Here is a 5,796-nt window from a genome sequence, read left to right as displayed (position 1 = left end):
AGTTTGGCGGGCGGCCAGCTTTAGGAAGAGTCTTGATGGTTCAACTTCTTTGATTTAAGCCACTGTGTTCTTGGAGACATTCAATGCTGCAGGCATTTTTTGGTACCTTTCCACAGATCTGTGCCTCGACACAATCCGGTCTCGGAGCTCTACAGACAATTCCTTAGACCTCATGACTTGGTTTTTGCTCTGACATGCACTGTCAACTGTGGGACCTTATATAGACAGGTGTGTGCCTTTCCAAATCATGTCCAATCAATTGAATTTACCACAGGTGGACTCCAATCAAGTTGTTGAAACATCTCAAGGATGATCAATGGAAACAGGATGCACTTGAGCTCAATTTCAAGTCTCATAGCAAAAGGTCTGAATACTTATGTGAATAAGGTATTTCTGTTTTTTATTTTTAGTACATTTGCGAATGTCTGAAAAACTGTTTTCTCTTTGTCATTATGGGTTATTGTGTGTAGATTAATGAGAATTATATATTGTTTTAATACATTTTAGAATAAGGCTGTAATGTAACAAAATCTTAGGCTTGTATGCGTCTGCTCCGCCATAGAAACCCATTTCATGAAGTTCCCTACTAACAGCTCTTGTACTGACATTGCTCCAGTGGCAGTTGGGAACTCGGTAGAGAGTGTTGCATCTAAGGACGGACTATTTTTACGTGTTTCAGCACTTGGCGGTCCCGTTCTGTGAGCTTATGTGTCCTACCACTTCGTGCCTGAGCTGTTGTTGCACCTAGAGGTTTCCACTTGACAATAACAGCACTTACAGTTGAACGGGGCAGCTCAAGCATGGCAGACATTTGACGAACTGCCTTGATGAAAAGGTGGCACCCTGCAGTATGAAGGCGCCATGTTGAAAGTCACTGAGCTCTTCAGTAAGGCCATTCTACTGAAAATGTTTGACTATGGAGATTGCATGGCTGTGTGCTCGATTGTATATAACTGTCAGCAAGGGTGTGGTTGAAATAGCCGAATCCACTCATTTGAAGGGGTGTCCACATATTCTATGTACAAAAGTGTATCAAAAACTTTTGCCTTTCTGATGCATGTTTTGTTGACTGTAAATAGCTTAGAACATGTCTGTGTTTTCTATAAGGGCTCATTTCCACCACCTCCAGTATGGCAGTGTCCCCGTCCTAGTGAATTTTTTCAAGCGTTGCCTTTTGTTGTGAACCATGGGACTGTTTTTCTTCTCCAAACCACATGTCTGAAACATCATTATTTTACCAGTCAGCATAACCCTAACCATACAATAGCCTTAGTGAATGGATCTTATTTTACTAGCTGTTGCATATCACTCCCAGTCATAAGCACTGGATCTGTTTCTGTGATTCTGCAGCAGAACACAGTCTGTCAAAGCAAAACATTTTTGGTTATTCAAAGCCAACAAACACAAGCCAGACACAGACACTTGACCTAGGTCCAGTTATACAACAAGAACATTTAACATTTTGTACAGACAGAGTCACTCTCCCTATAGACACAATAACAATATATAGTCCCATAACTAATGTACATTACAGGGCTCAATTGCAGAGCCCTTTTGGACTCATAATCACAGCCTTAAATGAACAAGTGGTTCATCAGACAATGTGACTATAAAAACCCTGGAGTGCAGCGATATGAAACCATATAAGGCAGTGATCTGGAAGAATCCATATGGAGACTCCCAGCCAGCTGGGGAGAGAGAGAAGAGGTTACTTGGAAAGAGCAAAGCTCTTTTACAGTCACACTCATATCAACAGTTTTACCCATATGTACTGTTAACATATACAGTAACTAGAAAGTATCAATAGAGTACATTCTTAGAAAAAAAATTATTATCTAGTACCTAAAAGGGTTCTTCAGCTGTCCACATAGGAAAACACTTTGACTAACCTTTATTGGTTCCAGGTAGAACCCTGTTGGTTCAAGGTAAAACTATTTTGGGTTCCACGTAGAACCCTTTCCACAGAGGGTTCTACATGGAACCCAAAAGGGTTCTACTCTCACGGATTCCCCCAATACTGCTGCTCATTCCGTGCACCAGTTCCGGAGCTCTACATCACCGGGCTTATAGGCTTCATTGAACTGTCTAATTACGCACTCCTGGTTCCCATTTCCCCTGATTAGTAATTGTATATACAGTCGAAGTTGGAAGTTTACATAAACCTTAGCCAAAAACATTTAAACTCAGTTTTTCACAATTCCTGACATTTTTATTAAGAAAGTGAAATGTCAGAATAATAGTAGAGAGAATGATTTATTTCAGCTTCTATTTCTTTCATCACATGCCATGTGGGTCAGAAGTTTACATACACTCAATTAGTATTTGGTAGCATTGCCATTAAATTGTTTAACTTGGGCCAAACGTTTCAGGTAGCCTTCCACAAGCTTCCCACAATAAGTTGGGTGAATTTAAGCCCATTCCTCCTGACAGAGCTGGTGTAACTGAGTCAGATTTGTAGGCCTTCTTGCTTGCACACACTTTTTCAGTTCTGCCCACAAATGTTCTATAGGATTGAGGTCAGGACTTCGTGATGGCCGCTCCAATACCTTGACTTTGTTGTCCTTTGAAGGTCCAGCGGTGAGCCACTGTGAAAGAACTCATGGCTGTTCTCATTGAATGCATATGTAACCCCTGGAGCCAAGTTATGGTTCGATGACAGGTATAACATTAAAGAGACCTATTGCCCTGATTTGGTAGGTCACAGCAGGTGTTGATGACATATGGTTTTACACAACAAGTAGATGTATCAGTAATATTTAAAACAGGCTGAACACTGAGTTTTACTGAGGTGTAACATCTCATGTTGAATGTGTCGGTGGAAACGATGTATCGAGCTGTAAGATGTCGTCACTTGTTCATTATTATCCAACTAGTAGACATTCCACTCACATGTTTACCCCTGCTTCCTCCTATCTCTGGGGGTCACGTGTATGCAATGGACTCATAACTGGAATAAAGGCTATATTTTCCACGTCTGGCTGAAGGGAAGGTTTTCCAAAAGGGCAGAGGATTACATTCGGAGCCATAGTGGAAAGAATGAAATAGCTAATTAAATTATGAGGGCGTCCAAAAATTGCTGGAAACAAGCTTAAGTGCATGCATCCGCTTAATACCCAATGTTTAGTACTGTCAGATTAAATGACTCGGGCAATGCTTTTGAGATGAAGCACATTGTTTTGAAATGATCTCTTGTTTATTTCAGTTGCAGTTATTATCAAGGTATTTACATTTTTGGTTGGACAAACTACTAGACAGACTAGACTAGATGGACTAGAAAACAAGCTTATAGGCATATTAACTATGATATGAGGTTAGAGTTGAGACTAACCAGAGAGAGTTGCATTGCTGAGTAGCTTATGATTCCGAAATGGTATTAGCATTATTCATTAAAAAAGAGAAAGGTCCACAAAATAGTTTCCTTTTATTGTAAGAAAACCCCAATGAGACTAGGGTTGATTTAGTTATTTAAATTGAGAGAAGGTTGAAGTTGAGTCAAATCATTGTCTCACAACACATCATTCTGGGGTGACCCACATAGAGGTCAGCAGGATTATCAAAATGACCGAGGGAAGGTTTTATGGGTGACCACATCAGGAATCACGCCTTGGTCCCACTTTATACTATCCAAGCACATTTGATAAAGCTGGCATTGTGGTCACCAAATCATTGAACCGGAGGGGGGGGGGGGGGGGGCAGTGCAACTGTGAAATGCCTCTTTTGTATTTCAAATGACAACTTTGATGAATAAGCCAATATAAATTATAATAAATGTTTGTTCATGAAGTTTATTATGAAGCGCTAAGAATATCTGAACATTATCATATGCAGCCTTGAAATCCCTGTAGAGATTCTGAGATCGGATACAATTATCCAAGTCATAGTAAAATTGATGGTTTAGACAGAATTGATTGGAGATACATGGCAGCTGTTTTCGACACTGTATGTCGTTTTCGTGGCAAAGCAGTTTGGCGCTATCCCTTCGAATCCCCTCGGGGATTGCATGTCTACAGATAAGTCAAGCATGTAAACAAGTCATAAATGCATCTGCAAACACATTCCTGGCTCTCTAGTAAAACTTTACAAGTAACAAAGTGACAGCCCAGTCTTATGTAACATTTTAATGAGGCCCACAGCAGGAGAAAATACTATGGGTTTCACTAAGTCATTCACCTTTATATGCCCACACTTCTGTGGGCTTTTTGTTCACAACAGGGTGTGGATTAACCCATAGGTCAGTTTTTTCAGAACGTTTTAAAATAACTTGTTGTTTATTCTGAGTTCATTACATTTACATCTTATCCAGAGCAATTTACAGTTAGTGCATTCATCTTAAGATAGCTAGGTGAGACAACCATATATCCCCATCATAGTAAGTACATTTTTCTTCAATACAGTAGCTATCAGCAAAGTCAGAGCTAGTAAGGGGGGAAAAAGTCAAACCGATAGAAAGGGTATCAATTACAAGAACCTGGGTTTCTTAATAAATGATTGTCTCACCTTTCAACCCAGCATAGAAGGTCTTGGTCTAAAACTTAGGCTCAAGTTTATATTTCGAAAAATAAGTCATGTATTTATTTTAAGTCGAGAAAGAGTCAAGTACGAGTGTTAGTTCATGAAAGGCTTATTTTGTGTATTTTTTTTTTTTTACAAGAGAAATATGTTTCTAATAAGGACATTATTTGTGATAAATGTTATATTGGATCTCTGATGATCCAGAGTTTTTCTTTCCTTGAGTCTAAAAGGTAATAAAAGCTGTAATACTTAGAGCTAGTTTATAGGGTAATCCATCCACGGTAATGACTTTGATAACATAAGCTTCACTGATGCTGGCCTAATTCCTCTATATCTGAAGACCAAAGAGACACGGAATTATATGCAGGTGGTTGGGATCATCTCACATATATCATAAAACTCCATTAATGCTCCAGACCACACTCTGTGGGCTTTCACTACATAAAGTAAACACACTTTCACAGGTTATCTTTCGTATCGTTGTTTTCCACATTTTAATCAAAACATGCATCAGTACTTACAGAGATTTGGGCAGAACTGTAGGGAGAAGTCGGGATATGAGGGGCGTGTAGTTATTTTACAACACATGGAAAACCCTAATTAATTAAAACAATGCATGTTTTTTTCACTTTCATTTATCAACCACATAATGCATCTTAGAATTGTATTAGACTTCATATAATAGATAAATGCCATGAAAAATAAAAAATGTACATGCCAATTAATCAGAATAATCAAGAACAAGTATATTTGATTAACTTAATTTGTTGCCTACAGTGCTTTTCATAGCAATAGGCAGTAGTCAACAGGGTTATGAGCAGGAAAAACAAACACCATCATTAGGCAAGAGTGAAAGCATAATGATTCAGAATTGTGTTTTTGAGATTGGTGGGTTTTATCGTTTTGGCATAATAGCTAAGAAAAATCATTTATAGGCATGTGCTCCAGTCAGAAGACTGTGTAGGTGAGGTATACCAGACACGTTGTCCTTTCATGTTCGCAAAAATAAATAACTTGGCCAAGGGGGTGGGAATCGATGCAAGTTGTTATTTATTTTGTCTGTCCAAGTAAATACTTGCTTATGCAACCACAAACATTTTTGCTCTTGCACCATATGCGAATTGCATTATGGGGCTGTTTAAAACCATTAAATGAAAGTCAAATAGATATTTTTCAATCATCCAAACTAAGTTGTAAATTAATCTACATCATAAAGAAAACACACATACACACACACACACAATACAGATGTGTTTGCAGACAAAGTGAACACAAAGGCCCACA

Source organism: Oncorhynchus masou, chromosome 9 (assembly GCF_036934945.1).
Source record: "Oncorhynchus masou masou isolate Uvic2021 chromosome 9, UVic_Omas_1.1, whole genome shotgun sequence".
Classification (NCBI taxonomy): Eukaryota; Metazoa; Chordata; class Actinopteri; order Salmoniformes; family Salmonidae; genus Oncorhynchus; species Oncorhynchus masou.
Note: the sequence above shows the minus strand (reverse complement) of the source record.